Below are 18958 nucleotides of genomic sequence, written 5' to 3' on the forward strand. Positions count from 1 at the left end.
ATAAGTGCAAAAATAACATTCTTATTCTTAAAATCGCTTCTAAAAATTTAAAATGACAACACCGCAAGCTAAAGCTAATGTCATCTTGCGAAATTTCATCTTGACAAACGGCTTTGTGTTTACATTCGATATTTGTGAAGTTCTGTGTTTTTTCTTTGGTTTTTGGTTAAAAAAGGAAAGGTATTGAGTAAGTTTCTACCACACAGGTAGAAACTTACAGGTAGGTTTGAAACAACCATCGTCATTAACGTAGAATAATAAAAAGTTATTAAGAAATCTATAATAATTATAAAATATTTAAATTCCATAAAAATGCGTTTTATTAGATAAGTACGCATAAAGAGTTTATTAACGGTAGTACTGTTTATAATTTAAAGCATAATCTATTAATAATAAATATTTATCAAGTAAATAATTTTTGACGACATCACTGGTAAAGATTACTTGTGTCGGTGGAATCACCAAGGCGATCGAGCGGTGTTGCGATGTTGTTGCTTTTTTATCTAATATACGTTAACTACATTTATTTAACATTAAATGTTGACTTCATTATAAAGCATATTATCATATTTTATGAAAAACAATGCTTCATATTTTATTAAAGAGGAATAGTATTGTTTTGCGCCTACCAAAATAAGTATAACTATAAAATTTTTATAATATTTATTAAAAAGTGTGTTTTTTGGCCATTTCTAAATAAGCATTTGGCATCATTGCATCAGAGATGTTGCATGCAAACAAACTGCCCATAGTTCCATCCTTTCAATGTTCTAAGATCAACATGCATCCCAAGAAACTCAAACGATTCCACTATTGGAATTGTTTTATCAACTCTCTTGACATATAGGGACTCATTAGATTGGACTATATTAAAGTGTAAGATTGAAGTTTTATCTGTATTAAGTTTCAGAAAAATACTGACACACCATTTCTTCATTATTTTATTTACCATTCCTGAATAAGCATCCAGACAGACGAGCCATAGAAGCACCCTACAGTAACACTGATGTGTCATCTGCCTGTGGAATGGAGTTGACTGAATTTCTACAGTCATAGATTAAAGTGCTCTTGAGCTTGTATTAAAGGTTATTGAATAGATTTCATAGGAGGGTTTTTTTCATAATGGACCGAATACTTTAATATCTGGATCATAGTAAAAGGTAAATTATTGGAATAGGTAGTCATTTCTTCTCTACTAGATTTGATCATATTCTCAACGTATATGGAATATGTCTCTAAATATTGTGGTAGTCAAATCATTCATTTTATCAAGCTAATTGAGTTCCGCATTTAGGCCCTGATACATCCATTGACAAGGAAAAAGACACGATTTCTTGTATATATTTATATATATATATATATATATATATCTGAAAAACCTCTCAAGCCTGCATATACCAGGTACCAATTTGAAAACGAAAAGCGTTTAATATTGTCTCTACCAATGACAGTATGAAAATTAGGCGAAATATGAACAATAATTTACATATCAAGGGGGACAATTGACCCTCAGGGCACTCTGAAAAATTGTAAATGGCAAAATTTTAAATGGCAACCCCTATTTCTTTTACCCGTTTTGTGTTGCTTATAAAATTCTATATAAACTGCATTTAATTTTTTTTGAAACTCCTTACTCAACCTAGCAAATGAGTGAACTGTATTTTATGTACATTTAAATAATGCAATAGTGCAACTCCTTGAAAAATTATGATAATGATAATAAAATACTGGAAACCTTATCTTTACTTATTTATAAATATTTCTTCAAAATGGGTTCCATTCTTCTCCAAGAACAAGTACAGCCGGTATTCTAACTGTTCTCAGACGTTTTGAAGAGTTTCAGGTGAAATAATTCTACACTCCTGTACAATTCCTGGTCGTAATTATTGAATTGAATCTGGTTGAGTTTTAAATACAACGGATTTCAAGTGACCCCATAAGGAAAAATCCAGTAGAGTCAGATCTGGTGACCTAGGTGGCCATTTGATCCTACCAATCCACTTCTTTGGGTAATGATTATCCAACCGGTCTCTTACTGGGCGTATATAATGCAGAGGGGTTTCGTTCTATTGGAAGTGCAACAAATGTTCATCTAGAACAAGATTTCCACTAAAATTAAGAACTAGTGATTTTTTTCATCTATATTTATTCTATATCAATAGATTCTATAATCAATAAATAACTTTATATATTTAATAAACTATATATAGCTAAACCTCTCTAATAATTGCTCCAGAGAATAAATAAAAAGGGGAATGAGTCAGTTAGAATGAGGTGTGTGAAAAAAATGTTACTGGTGGTATGAGGGTGCTGAATTTAATAGTGCTGAATATGAGAGAAATATTTGATCTTTAGGGCTATGATATAGTTTGTACAGATCTGTTTTATATTACGCAATTTTGGTGTCCTTACAATTAGGTGTGAAAGCCTCTGTTCAATTAGAAACAAATGCGCAATTTCTCGACTGCTGACTGGAAATATTTCTTTTGTCTAATTTGTTGAAATGCTTACTGTTTAATGACAATAGAGCGACTGGGGCAGCCCTTACTATTTTAGGTGACACTAGCTAGTCATTAAACAGAGAGTATCTCTCATCCTATTGCCGTATATCTTAATATTGGAATGTAGCATTGTGTTAATTGATGTAAACTGCGATATTGTAAGAGGACCGAGGTTCCCCGGTGAGTATATTTTAATATTCTAAAAGTTGACAGAATTGTAAGAGGAGGAGGGACTGTTGAGTGAATATGCAATTGCAGACACCCATTGGCTTAGAGCAACTTTGACAGGTAATAAATTACATTTTAAATTTGATTTTACAAGCCGGTATTCAAAATGTTCTCGGACATTTTAGAGTTTCAGGTGAAATACTTCTACACTCCTATACAATTCCTTGTTGTAATTGTTGAATTGAATCTGGTTGAGTTGAGAATGAGAAATACAACGGATTTCAAGTAAACCATTAAGAAAAAATCCAGCGGGGTCAGATCTGGTGACCCAGGTGGCCATTCTATCCTACCAATCCACTTCTCTGGGTAATGATTATCCAACCACTCTCTTATTTTATATACATTTAAATGATGCAATAGTGCAACTTTTTGAAAAAATATGATAATGATAATAAAATACTGGAAACCTTACTATTACTAATTTATGAATTATTCAAAATGTTCCATTCTTCTCCAAGAACAAGTACAGCCGGTATTCAAACTGTACTCAAATGTTTTGAAGAGTTTCAGGTAAAATACTTCTACACTTTTGTATAATTCCTTAATAAATTCTATAATAAATGAATGTAATAATTAAATTGAATCTGGTTAAATTTTAAATATAATGGATATCAAGTTTAGTGAGTCCAAAAAAAAAACAAGTAGTGTCAGATCTGGTGACCTAGGTGGCCATTCTATCCTACCAATCCACTTCTCTGGGCAATGATTATCCAACCACTCTCTTACAGCCACTTTCAAGTGCAAATATTCATCTAGAGCAAGATTTTCACTAAAACTAAGAACTACATATTATTATTTTAATAGAAGTAATAAAAGACGCCTGCCTTTATTCAAACTCTAAGTATTTAAAAATTACAGTCCTCATTTACGAAAATAGACATACATCCATAAACATCCATTAAGCTACATTACATGAATATTTAAAACCCTAATAACTCCCAAAAAAAAAAAAGATCCTCGGAAAAATTCATTAGTTTTACCCCACGAGTGTGTATCGTCTTTCCTTCTACTCGTGTCAGATGTTCACGTATCCGTTCCCGTTGACAGCTAATCTAAATTACCGCGAGGAATGTATTTTTGTATCTTAATGATTTTTCGTTTCTTTTTATCTTTGTTTATGTTTGGGTTTAAGTTACGCTTTATCAGCCCGTTTAAAAGCCGTTTGAGATTTTTCGGCGTTTTTCGGGTAATTTATTTTATCTAGTTTACGTCATCAGCGGCACTCTAATGGATGACGAGAGCTTCGTAAATGAAGGGCGATTAATTATCCCCAAAACATATTTTTATAACCGAAAAATTGGGAGAGAGACAGAGAGAGAGAGAACTAAAATTACTAGTAAAAGCTCTTTGATCTTTCCGGTTTTAATCCCGATGTGGCGCGTGTCTTTTAAATCTTTTCGCCCTTTTTTCCAGAGCCGCAAAGCAGCGCCGGGGATTTATTGCATGTTTTGATTATATGCTGCGGGGTATCCCCGGAGATTGAACGGGAGCCGGTTTGTTATAGATAAGCTGTGGAGATGTGATCAATATAGGAAAATGGATAAAAATGTTATCAAGTCAACTATCGCTTTTTAGTTTACTGGAAGGATTATAATTGTGTCTTTGTTTATTCCTCACTTGTTTTATTTAAAATAGAAAAGCTTATTTACAAAAACCTAAAAAACTATTTATTTGGATGAAAATGTTAGAATTTAAAGGAATCGTAAAACCTATTTTATTATATAATTCTTTTTTTTCATTTTCAATTTTAATATACATGTGTTTTACTTTTAAAAACAAACTCTTTTAATCTATATTTATGCTATGTCAGTAGATGCTATAATTAATAGATAACTTTATATATAGGGTGTAAATAAATAGATGCGAAAATATTTAGGGGCTGATTCTTGGGTAAATTTTAAGAAAAAAACCTTATATGAACGTATGTCCTAAAAGGCGTAACTTTTGAGATACCGGGTGCTAAAGATTGAAGAAAAATATGTCAGGGCCTAATTTCTTGAGAGGGCGTATTACTTCCATTTATTTTTATTTGATTTTAGTATGTACAGCATCTTGTCAGGATGTATAACGACAATAAACTTTTAAACAGTAACAAAACGATAAATGTACTTACAGTAACTTGTGGTGTATATTTGGAACGTGTAAGAACTTATTTTTTGATATGATAACTATTTTTAAGCCTAACGTTTTCGAAAAATGTACGGAATTTTGAGAAAAAAAAATTTTTGTAAAGACGATGGTCGATTTTTTTTCCCAGTAATTTTTAAGTGCTTTACTCAAAAACCAGTAAAAATTAAATTTTCGAGAAAAAACATATTTTTGGAAAAATCGTTTTTTTTTTCGAAAATTTTATGAAACTCCTATATTTCGATAACCAAATGAAATAAAATTTTTACGTAAATTCTTAGTACAATTTGACTAAATACCAGCGCTTTTCAAAAAATTAACAAGGGTTTGGGAAAAAACTATTTTTGGAAAGATAGATTTTTTATTCAAAAATTTCACAAAATGTCTATATTTAAAAAAAAAACAGTGGAAATAAAATTTTGGAAATTTCTATACATATTCGCGGAATAATTCTCCTGGATAAAAAAAGTGGGCAGAATTTTGACAAACATTTTTTTTTGGAAAAGTCGATTTTTTTTTCCAGAAAATATCTGTATTTCAAAAACTAAAAAAAGAAAATTCTGAAATAAAATAAAATTAAAATTTCATAAAATGCCTAAAATAAAAAAATCAGTTGAAATAAAATTTTAAAACACATATTCCTGGTTTAATTTGACTGAATTGAATCTATTCCAGGATTTTTAAAAAAAATTGATGATTAAAGGGTTTGAGAAAAAAAATATTTTTGGAAAGATCAATTTTTTTTTATAAAGAATTTTACAAAATATTATATATATTAATTATATTATTATTATATATATATAAATATATATTATTTATACATATTCCTGTAATAATTTGATTAGATACCTATTTTAGCGTTTTGTAAAAAAATAAGAGAGTTTGGAGAAAAAAAATATTTCTGCATAACCGATTTTTTTTTGGAAAATATCATAAAATTTCTTATTTGAAAAACCAAATAAAATAAAATTTTGAAAATTTCTACGCGTATTCCTTAGATAATTTAATTAACCGTCAATGTACAAAATATATATATATAACTGAATATAAAAAAAATTGAAAATTTCCATACAAATTTCTGAAATAATTTAACTACACACTTATTTAAACATACAAAATGTCTATAACTCAAAAACCAGTGGACAATAAGTATTTACTTTTAAAACGCGATTACTTAGGTATATAATGGGCTATATTAAATTTAAGGTATTTTAAACGTCTATTACAAAATAAAATAAAATATAGGGTGTTTTTTTATTTATAAATAAAAAAAAATTATTTAATTTTCAGCGACCCTGTATAATTCTGATTAAATCAGGCTAATCAAGATAGTCTCCTAAAGACCCTAAAGTAATGTTTCAAATTTGAGCTTTTTAAACTTAAATAGCTGAGAAATAAACAATAAGTAAACAACTCTATGTTTATAATGAAAAACATGCAATTTTTTTTTTTCCGAAAACTGATAGAGATATATGTATTAGTATGACTAAAAAAGACTCAAAAACGAAACAGGGAATCAAAATATCTAAAAACAAATAGACCCATTTAGAAAATCAAAGGTGTTGCCAGTTTAATCAGCAACGCTGCAGTGCTGAAATTATTTTAGACCGATAGGACATTCTCAGATGATTACCATGGTTACCAAATTATTAGAAAAATGCTACTTTCCGTTTTCCATATACGAGTAATATACTACATACAAATATACTACATACCTAAAAAGTAAAAGGTACCTGTGAGCAAATATTTATTATCCTAGGTGTTGTAAATATTCGATAAAAATAAAATATATAGTTTATAGCACCTGTACACAATACCATAAAACTATTAATAAGACCTCAAATTATAGACATCAATAGACCTTGTTAAAGAGTTGTTCTCCAATCCAGGTAGAACAAAACCTGATGTCCAGCATTAGAAATCATGTTCATGGGATAGTGCTCGCAAACACTTCACAAAACACACTGATGTAATAAAAAATTACATAGTCTACAAAATAATCCAGGTGCCACAACACTCTGGGTTGGTTTACACTAGTGCCACCCACACCCCACTTACACTAGCTAGCGTTGTTTTACGCAAAGTCTAGTTCAGAGATCTATTAGAATCTTTGATGTGTCGCAGATGCCGCACTAACTAGTCCGTGCGCCTATGTCGTATTTATTGTCGCATGATATACATGTTTACATGGCAAAATTTTATATAATTTATCTATGGAATCATTTTAAATATACGTAAAATCCCATGTTTTACACTATTTTTTATTTTCCTTTCGAAAATGTCAATTTTTAGAAAAAAAATTATATTGTGATCTGTCTCTATCTCACTTATTTTGAGGATTACGGGGCCATTATACCAAGGTATCAGGTAACTACACTTAGCACGGAATGATGCGCATTTAAATATTACTCTCTTTATACTAATAAATATTAAAATAATCGGAAAAACATATGGTAAAACATTGCTTAGTGAAAACTCTCACCTTTGTAATTTGACAGGTATAAATAGTTCAATAAAGGCACTAACCACAACCCTAGGAAAAAGTCCCAGAAGAACAAGTGGGCACTGCTGCTCGACTGTTTTTGAGTAAAATTACCGTCGAACTAAATTCTAAAAAGGATCATTTTGAAAATATCCCTTACAATGATCCTGGTAAATATCTGTCATCGCCTATGCGTTTGATATTTTATAGAGACTAATATTCTCACACATTATAACTTTCAACAATTGTGTATTTGTTTATTCTTCACTTTTTTTTTTAATTTATAAGCTTATTTATGAAAGACAAATATTTTCTAGTGATCTATTAGCTATGCTTGCAGATGACACCACCATCATGTGGCATGGAAAAAAACACATTGACCAACTGAGAATGTTTCTGGATGCTGACTTGCTTATGATTAATAAATAGTACCATGCAAATAATATAGTTCAACAATTCAAACGTATACAAAAATTGTAAATACTAAAAATTAAAATAGGCAAAAAATCAATCACTATTTTTATCCTTTTAAAGGTTCAGCTTAGTTGAGATTTAAGTAGCAGGGGAACCATTAAAAAAATAAACTACTGCGGTAGGAATTGATGGAATATCTATTGAAGGTCTTAGGATACGCCTTATTTACTACCTAAAAACTTTGGTAAATGTTATTAATTAAAAAGATTTACCTCCAAAAATCAGGCACCCTTAAAAAAGAGCAGTTGAATTTAGAAAGCGAGCTGCTTTGTCAAAGAAATCATTCAAGCAGTGACACTCTGCCTTAGAGAAGTTTACTACCTGTAAAATTTTTGAAAAATGTAGTTATGATAATTAAGCTTCTTAATCAAATTCAAATCTGTCCAGGCATACTTTTAAAATTATGTTATTTGTTTTGTTAAAATTCGTTGCAAATTAAAAATCTGTTTTTGTAAGTGTAATAACCCTTATTATTTAAAAAATGTCAACGTACTTAACCTTAATACAGTTTGGTAAAATGAGTTATTTCAATTTTTAAATTATTAATCAATAGTAGTAAAGTGGGAACAATTAAAATATTTGAAATTCCCGCTTAAAATGGCGAGCCCTTGCGCGCCATCTAATATTAAAAGCTGTTACTTTAGTCCAGACCGCTAGATGACTTTAGGTGCAATAAAATAATGCTGGCATTAACAAAAAAGTCCATTCTATTACGTCTTTATCTATGCATTCAATTGTACATTGCATTCTTCTGTGACTTACATGTGTGTGATGTTATGTAGTTGTTTAGTGAATTCATTATATTTCAAAAATAAGTTTTAAGTTAAATATTTCTGGTGGTATTTTCTAAAAGTTAATTAATACTAGTTTGAACCCGTCGAAATTCGACGCTAGAACACAGGCCAAAGCATGTTAAAAAAAGTAATCTATAAAATTACCTGTCTTCCAATTCAAAGAACTTCTTTGTAGACAACATTTAAAGTAATGTTGCCCTTGGGTACTATTTGTAATTTTAAATTGTCAAACGATCAGGCGCGAGACATAGGTTCCGGTAAATAAATAAATAAATACCAACCCGTTCTAGGGTTTGCCCTTGAGCCTTGTTTATAATCCTGCAAAAATCAAGACGAATGGGGAATTGGCGTCTTTTAAAACTAAATGGCAGTGAACTATCTGAAGGCGTAAGATCTATTCTAGGAATTAATATTCTTTGTCCTGTTTTAACTCCTGTGATAATTTCCAAATCTAAACAGTTTTCATACATATGTCTTATAATTAATCTGGTTCCATTTAATAAGCCTTGAGATACATTTAAATTTGAGGAATTTCGTTTTCTTCTTCAGTGACTAAATGATTTACACTAACATTGTTCATCATTATCAAACTCGAAACTGTAACAATTTCATACTAATCGATAGGTGTAACTCTAACCAGATGTTAAATTCTGTCCTACAGAGAGGCTTACAAGATTTTAATAGATTACCAACAAGCATAAGAGACTGTGATTCTGTAAATAATTTTAAAAGGTTGGTTAGGGCACATATATTGTCCTAGGATTTTTGTTACCTTTGCCTAATTGTTTTTTTTATTTTCATTTTGTTTATTTTTTATAGTATGTTATTTAGGATCGCTATTTTAGTTTAACACTTATTTTATGTTTAATTTTAGTATGTGGCTTGAATTATTATAGTAAATATATGTGCAGATAAATATTGTGGTGAAGTGAGAACAATGATGAGGTGTTTGTGGGTGGCAGAAGAGCTGTGTTTGCTATCCATGGAACAACCGGGATACTGAAAAAGTATTCATGGATTAACCGGGATTTGACAATATTTGACATGGTCTCTTCAAAAAAACCAGGACACCCTGTATTCGATCTAGTTTACCAGCCCATAGGTAATTGACCTCATGACCGAGATTCACCTATTGGCGTAACATTTTATGGTTATTTGCGAGCACTGCAAATTTTGATTACATCAATTGTTTTGTTTAGATCCACATGTTAATAGTAACCTCAAGTGCATATGTATATTATATTTTTTACACAATAAGCGTATATGGATTAATTTATAAGGGTATATTAATAATTAATTAATTAATAATATTATTGTAAAGTTAGTAAGAGCGCTTTAGGTTTATGTATGTGGTAATTTTTAAAAAATTTCTGAACCAGTTTTTGGTGGCGGGGTGCTTAGGTCGCCGACATGGCAATGTTTAGACAGACCGGAATATTGCGGTATTCCTTGGATTGACCGGGATGCTGCTGTTCCTGGTAAAACCAGGGCGTTGCAAGTGTCGGCGATCGGGATACCCAGCATTTGATATTTATTGCTTATTTATATATGTACTCTTGCTGACTAAATATGTTGTTGAATTAGCTTTATGAACATTATTATTGATATATGTATCTTTATTTTTATTAATTTTTTGGGAAATTTGTTGTTTTTGTATGTAGCTATTTATGCTAAATAAAGATTATTATTATTATTATTATTATTATTATTATTATTAACATACGTTTTTGCGATTCCAGGTATTAAATCTAAAACTTTTGTATTAATGTGATTGCAATGTTCGTTTTTTGGTGCAAGAATTGCGTATTTGGAGACTTGTATTACATCTTCAGCTTTTAGAAATCCAAAGCCAAAAATTTCGGTCACGATCTCCTGTTTGCTTATTATACTTAAAGGCAATTCAATCAAAACTGAATTTTCAGTTTGCTCATTACTTAAAGCAGGATATTCACCATTGCCAATTTTAAGAAGAAAGTCACTAAAGTCTTGCTCTTCCGATTTAGCGCGCATGTTTTTATACAATTTAAATATTTTAAATTTCGATCACAGTGGAGAAAATTTAATACAATGGTGAACAATTGTCTGTCTCGAAGAGTGAGGAACAACCGGCAAAACTTGTCGAAAGTCTCCCCCAAGCAAAATTATTTTACCTCCAAAGGCCAACTTTCAACATTTTAACAATCCAATCGCCAACTATCCTAACTTTTTTTAAATTATTAACGATTAGCGGCTACTACGATCCGAACACGAAATGTTGAAAGTAGAGCAAAGATTAACAATGAAGCAAGTGCCTCTGGCAGTAGTATTTATAACCTATCGTTCGTGTGACGTTACATGTCGCACCTCGAGTCGCCTTGTTGATCCACGTATTAGCGCATTCGCCATACTGTACAGAAAATGTTATCAGCTTAAAAACTATATTGTTTTTATAAAAAAATATACGCAATGAAACAATTAAAAAAATAGTGTTGAAAGGTCTTGGTAACCAGAGGATTATTTAAAAAAAAAGATCGTGTAAATTGATGCAATACAACTCTCTCACGAACTTGCTGAAAAATTTGGCTTAGTGTTTTAAATATATAGATAGGATATTAAAAATTGATAAAAAGGGGCTAATATTGTGAGACCGTACGATTCGAGATATTATTGACTTCTAGTTGTAAACAGATTTGCATACTAATTTTTAGTAGATACAAGCTATTATTAGTGTTGCGTTATGTGACATCAAAATTTAAAGACGAAGGCTGATTTTGTACCGCCAAAGTAGTGGATTTATTTAATTTTACCAGTTTTACGGTGTAAAATATATGAGTACACGTATTTCAAAGGGTGATCAGTTTGAACGTCACCTTAACAACCCTTGTAAAAAAATAGAGAATTTTATGAACCTGAATCTTTATAATAAGAGATTTTTTACCCCTCATAACAATATTTGTACTCCTACATTTTACATTAAGTTTTATTAATTATGATTTTTTTTAGATACAGGTATTTCACACTAGAATTTGGTCTATGACTTTAGATCAAAAATAAAATAAGCAACAGCCTCCTAGCACTAGTGCGCAAGTTTTTCAAACTGCATTATGCATTGAGTTCGGTGAAGTGTATGAAATAAATGCCACAGATCGGACCCTAATACCGCTAGAAGAAGATTTTCGTAATAGTACAAATTGGCATGTTTCCTATTAAAAATGACTCCATTTCAAAACGCAACAAAAAATGTAATTCAGATACTTCCTATTTTGATCAAACTTGTTTATTGGAAACAGGCAATTTGCACCTTATCTTCAGTTCAAGCATCACTTCTGAGGATTCCAGTCAAAATGACGACAACCATATCATTGAAGAAGATTTTTCAGATTAAACCCTATCAATGAAGAGAAAACACACAGTATGAGGAGCTCAGAGGAAGCCAAAGTAAGTGAAGAAATTAGAGTAAGACGCAGATGTAGAAAACTGAAGCGGAATACCTGAATGTGAAATGCTGTTGTCCAAAGAAGTAAATAAATGCAAAGTATCGTACGGAATAAAGCGACCAGAAAGATTGATTAGAGATAGTGTATCTTTAGCATGCACAAAGTATACAAAGCATTTCTGTGATTTCGAACTTTTTGAGATAAAATGGACTGCAAGCAAAAGAACGCATACATAATAGGTAACATGAAATACACAAAACAAAGGTAAAGAATCATCAAAAAGAAGTGGAACCAATACCATCTTGCAACATCTTGTTAATTTGTCTATAAATTTCTTGTTTCTAAGTAAATGGAAAGATACACGTTTTTTTTATATACAAAGGTACTGTATGGCTGTATTTGGCTGTAAATAATTTTGTTATAAAGGTTAGTTGTTAATGGATCATCATTATGATCTTTACCCGATAAGAAAACATTAGAGGTCAGAGTATTTTGCTGAAATGTATTGTAAAAATCGTTTAAATTTAACAAACCTAAAAAAAATCAATTCCTTTAACACATGTATTATCCTTTAAACTAAGGTCACAAAATTCATAATTTTCAAGTAATTCAATGTTTAGCTTGATTTTCATTAAAAAATTTAAAAAAATTAATAATAAATCTAACATATAAATAATAAATAAAATATAACATATAGTTTAGATAATTTGTTCTTATTTTTCTAAAGTTATTATCAAGTGGATCTAGATAAATGCTAAGTTACAGTGGTCAATACCCAAATCACACAGGATTTCCCATCGACCATACAAAATCGGTCCAATTATTCTATAATTTGTTATATCCAATTACAAGAAATGGCCAAAATATATTACAAGTAGTTATATGTATAATAGTATACATATATCCCAAACATTTAAAAAAGTGATTATTCAACATAGTTTATTGTATTAAATTGGTAGATAGTTGATTACAAATGTAAGTTACATGTTATATTCATAAATTATATATGTATATAACATATATCCAAGAAAATATGAATTTTTAGGCAATCTTTACTGTATTAATAAAAAGTCTTAAATATACAAAATTGGTTTATATATCCACTCCTCGCCCCCTCACCTCAATTGAATATATACGAAATATTTATATAACCAAAGCAGATTGGTAAAGAAATATATGCGAGCAGAAAAGAAAGTCGGATAATCCGATTTTCCGCAAGCTTACAGTGAGAACAGTAAGCTGACAATAAAGAAACAAAAAAGAAAATTATGGCAAGAATAAAGTTTAAATTTTTATAAAATTTCAACTTCATACCTCGGAAAATTAAACTTTTCTATATAATATAGTATAATAACCCCTACTATAAATTTACCCTCCGTTATCATGTCATATATATATAGCTAAGCTGTTGCTGAAATCTGTTGTGTTAATCTAACTTATTTAATTAATGAGTAGTCAGCTGCCTCAAAAGTAATAATTGGCTTAATGAACAGTATGCCGAGTATGCCGGAAAGTTTCTGTGTGCGTGGGGCTTCCACATTAAAAGCCAAATTTACCAAAATAACGTAAATTAAGCGCTGTATAATTATTAAATTTAATGTAAACTGTAAAAATTCAAATGGTTGTTAAATTTAAATTGGCAATATCTCGAAATGTAAAAATAAATTCGTAACGAGATATCGAGCGCCGTCGCATCTCATATTCTTATATTAACCACGATGGATTGTAAAGGTTTTACGAGTTATGAAATTTTCTTTTAACTGCTCAATGATGTTCTTTTTTTAATGTGTCACATATTCATTCATATAAATCGGTTAAAATCAGAACACGCCCGGGGATATTTAAAGGCTAAAAGGCAGCTGTGTTCTTGCGGTTTCCGGTTGTTTCTCATATTTCACGTGTTTTCTTTCTTGTTTGCTGGCACGTTGACGTGCCAACAAGAGAAAAGCGAAAGAAAATGTTTTGAACAGGTTAATTTTCCTTCCTACATGAGGTTTCAGACGGTTGATGCTGACGGAAACCCGTCATATGTCCGAAATGTTTTATTAAATTTGTATTTAAATATAAATATTTTATTTAGAGCAGAGTAATTCAAAATTCAAATTCAAAACGTTTATTTGCCATTACCAAAAATTACAAAACAGTTGTACTTATGATGTAAGTGAAGTTAGCAAATAGGAATGCATCTCGATTATAAAAACCGTTTCTCAAAAGTATCTCTGCAAGAGGCACTTTTAAGTGATACATCCTCAAGAAAAAGCAACAAAAAAGGAAACAAAATAACAAGAAAACAAACAAAAAACCTTACGTAAGAATATCTTTTCGATACATTTTAATAGTGAGGCTTGAAAAATTTTTTTTTAAAATACATTTTTTTTATATTTATGTACACAGCGACTGAATCAGGGAAGCGCAGAAGAGAAAACACATTTAGGGCTGGTTGTATAAATCAATTTTGATCTTAGGTTCAACGGAACGCCGATCAAAATGTGAACTGCGTTCATTCGATATTCTGTTGTTCAATGTAAACTGAAACTGAAGGTTAGTTTAGGTTGGCACTACAAATATTGGTATTATAGTAAGTACAAATTGATATTTTTGCAAGCTGTTAAATACTTGTAATGGATTCTTGTAAGAAAAGAACTGTTCATTTCAGTAAAAAGGAGGTTGGCATATTAATGAGCCTTGTACTAAAATATAAGGGCACCATTGAATGTCGAAAGACTGACAAAATGAACAACGATTTTAAGCAGAAAGCTTGAGAGCGTCTAGCAAATGAATTTAATAGCATTTGTGGAGAGCCTTTCAGAGATGCAAAAGTTCTTCGTGGCAAGTATGAAAATCAAAAAAAAAAGGTCAAAACAAAAATTTGCTGATGAAAAAACATACCTACGAGGAACTGGAGGAGGGCCTGTAAAACCTAAGATAATTGACGATATCGACAAACAAGTTAAAGAAATTATAGGTACTCAGATGATAGGCTTTGATTCAGAATTTGATGGAGATAGTAGCCAGTTTTAGAAAAATTAATAATAATTCAATTAAAAGTTGTATTTGTTTCAGAATATAGCAACATGCAGATGGAAACTCCTGAGGGATCTCGTTTTAATATTTCTGATTCAGGTTCAAGACTTTATCGTTATTTTTAATTAATAGCGTCTATCAATGATTTTTTTTTCAATAGAGTTACCTAATGAAGACATAGAGCAAATGGAGGAAGATGGCAAAGATTCTAATGAGGAAGATAGTTTATTGTGAGGTATAGGTAAACGCTATCCCTATACTTATGTTTCAATTATTAGTATTAATAAACAATATGTTTAGATGACACTTTCTTCTATTCTGACTATTCTTATTTTAGCTGCTTTACCTACCAACTGGAACAAAATAACCCCAGAAAAGCTTCGCACTCCAAAATCGAAGCCATTGAAAACCATTTTGAAGAAGGCTTGTGCTAATAAGGGTAAATTTTGTAATAATTATTATATTTCAAATTATTTAAATTTATTTTAATTTTAAGAAAATAAAAATGTTCTGTCAAATAAAATTATTTCTTGGGCTGCAAATAAAGCTGAATTAGTCTCCAAGGAGACAGAATAGCTTGAAAAAGAACATCTTTTGAGAGTAGAAATGATGAAGGAACGCCACAAACATCAAATGGCACTAGAAACAAAGGAGAGTGATGAAAGAATTCTTATTCAAGCTAAGAAAGCTGAACTAGAGCTGGAGATCCTTCAACTAAAAAAAGATCAGCTGCTATCTGCTAATAAATGATGTCTGTTTTTAAAATTTAAAAATATGTATTTGTAAAATAAGTTGTATTTTATTGATAAAATAAAAAAATGTTTTTAAAATTTAACCAATTATTGTTAATTTTATGTGTGGAAATGCAAAATTAAAAATGTTTTTGTGGTGGGTGGTCAAAGTAATAAAAACCGTAAAAAAAAGTTTTTATTGCAATTTTGAGTTCTACTCATGTGCTACATTATCTAACAAGGGCTGAAAATACTTAGTTATCAAAGCTTGCCGAACCTCATTATTTAGGGCTATATTCTCAACACCTGGTTGTACCACAGGTATAGGGATATTTCCTAATTCAAGAGCCGCTTCAACTTCTTCATTTACAAGGGGAACGTCATCTCTCAACATGCATGCAATATTATGAAGCACTGCACATGAGACAACTATTGCTTCCACTTTTTGCACATTTAACTTAATTCCTAATGCTAATATTGGGAATCGACGTTTTAATACACCAAAGCATCTCTCTATTGGGTTTCTCGTTCTTATTTGTGCTTCGTTGAATAAATGTTCTACAGGAGTGGTTGGGTTAGAAAGTGGTGTAATCAGGTATGGTTTGTTATACCCACTAATAAATTTTCGCCAAAATCACCATTTTCAAATCGAGCTCGTACTGTTAAGTTCCTAAATATATTTGCGTCATGAGCAGACCCAAGCCATCTGCACACAATGTCCCAAATTTTTAGTTGTGAGTCGCATATTGCTTGTATATTAAAAGAAAAATAACCTTTTCGGTTTCTAAAATTTTCTGGTTCTTCTCCACCAGGAGATTGGATTTTTACGTGGGTACAATCCAAAGCCCCAATCCATCTTGGGAATCTGCTAATGTTGAAAAAACCCTGTCGAACATTATTTATTTCTTCATCGGGTAGTGATATATAGGTTTCATGCATATGTGCAATTACTCGGGACACTTTATAACTCTGCTTGCTGTAGGTTTGTCTACACCAGAAAAATCTCCAGCTGCTTGCAAAATGCACCCTGTTGCAAAAAACCTTAAAGTTAGGAGTACCATTTCTGAAGCCGATAGAGCGTGATTTCTTAAAAATATAATAAGTACCTATATCATAATACGTAGTAAAATAAATAAAAACATACTAATTTTACCTTCTGGTTGTGAAAGAGATTGTGGGAGAAACACATTCACTAATGTAAGCAACTGTCTTTTTCGTCAAGCGAAATTTTTGTAAAAATTCATTATCTGTCCATTTAGTAAAATGATCAGGACGTTCTCTGAATGTCCGTGGCATTCTAGGATTCATTACAGCATTCACAAGACCCAAAAAATCTTCATCATCAGTAATAACTTCGTCGTTAAATTCATTCATTTTTACAAACCCAATAATAATGAGAAGGAGATAAACAAAGCACAAAACTTGTGAATGTGAGGTTAGAAAATCACTTGAACGAAAGTTCGGCTTCTTGAACGGCGGCAAGTGGGCGTTCACTTGAACTTCGAATTTGAACTTAGATCAGTGTCAAATATTATTGATACAACAACTTTTTTACTTTGAACTGCAGTTCAACAATAAACTACAATTCAAAGTATTTATACAACCGGCCCTTAATATATATGAATATAAATAATATGATACAGGTATATCTTGTTAAATGCGAAACGAAAATGTAAGTGTAGACTTTACCCAGTACAGCTATATGAATATGACGCAACCTGAATGAAAAGAGACTGAAAAAAATCTCAATACATATTTATTTATTAGCGAACATACTGTGACTGCATAAGCATATTTCTTATACTTATAAAAAGAATAATCTTTAACACAATGAGGCAAATTGTTCCACAAATGAACTGCAACGTAACTAAATGATTTTTGATAAGCTGCTGCTGTATGCTGAGGAACCCTAAAAATATTAAACCGTCTGGTATTATGGTTGTGTTCATGCACATTGAAAAGTTTTCTTAGATATGGTGGGTTTCCCGACTTTAAAATTCCATATATGAAAGAGTATATGTGATATTTGCGTCTATTTGACGTTGAAAGAATAAAATGATTATTAAGATATGAGGTAACATGACTTCTTTTTGAATAGAAGATGCACTTTTTGCACAATTTTGCACTTTTTGAATAGAAGATGAAACTGCCGCAAGTAATTGCATTATTATAGATTACATCACCATAATCAAACAATGATAATATTAAAGAGTTACACAAAAAATACTTGGTTTCACTCGGTAAGTGACGCTTTAGATTATTTAAATATTTTAAGGGCATATAAGCAGTGGCAATTTTGTTGGTTATGTGGGCTGAAAAAGACAAAGTATTGTCAAAAATAATACTCAAATTCTTTGCTTCATTAACCACCGGTACTACTGTATTGTCTATTCTAGCCACAAAGTCTTGAGAAATATGTTCTATGTTATTTCTGTTGGATCCTAGAAATAAGAGACACGATTTTAAAGGGTTAAGTTTCAAATTATGAGCCTTAGCATATATATGTAAATTATTTAAGTCGGAATTAAATTGTGTTTGTGAGTGTCGTAAGAAGTTTAATGAGAACGATGTATAAATCTGAGAATCATCTGCGTATTGTTGTAGTTTTGAATAAGATATAATATTTTTCATATCAGCAACGTATAGTGAGAATAATAAGGGTATCCCTGAGGTACCCCAGTGGTAACAGGAATAAATTAAGATTTTGAGTATAAGGGGCGAGAATCAATCTCCACGCATTGAAATCTGCTGGTCAGGTAAGATCTTCCAGAACTAAAATCCAGCAAACATACGGTTGTTACTTGTTTTTGTTCTTCATAGTGCCTGATATCATTCATAAGATTTACCAGACAAGTAGTTGTACTAAAATGTTTCCTAAACCCGGATTGACATTCAGGTATAATTTTATAGGAATTTGAAAATGCAGTAATTTAATTATACATGTGTCTCTCTAGAACTTAGACAAAACAGGTAAAATACTAATAGGCCGTAGATCTTTAGCTTCTTTAGGGTTTGAGACTTTTGCAAATGGTTTAATGATGAAGCCTTTTTCCACAAGTCTGGAAATTAATTTTCTAGGATACAAGAATTAATAATATTGTGGAGTGGGTTGTTACAGAATGAAAAACAAGCAACAATATTTCTTATTGCTAATCCATCATGGCCTACTGAATTAGTACCA

The 18958-nt window shown here is 30.8% G+C and overlaps 1 long non-coding RNA gene across 1 annotated transcript; it reads left to right on the forward strand.

Moving 5' to 3' along the window:
* The first annotated feature begins 14711 nt into the window (after window positions 1–14711).
* On the forward strand, window positions 14712–15881 carry LOC126733479 (uncharacterized). The gene is made up of 4 exons (XR_007659725.1): window positions 14712–15145; window positions 15207–15281; window positions 15384–15485; window positions 15543–15881. It is a non-coding gene; the product is annotated as an uncharacterized LOC126733479 (long non-coding RNA).
* The last annotated feature ends 3077 nt before the right edge of the window (window positions 15882–18958 follow it).

This window comes from Anthonomus grandis, chromosome 2 (genome assembly GCF_022605725.1).
Source record: "Anthonomus grandis grandis chromosome 2, icAntGran1.3, whole genome shotgun sequence".
NCBI lineage: Eukaryota > Metazoa > Arthropoda > Insecta > Coleoptera > Curculionidae > Anthonomus > Anthonomus grandis.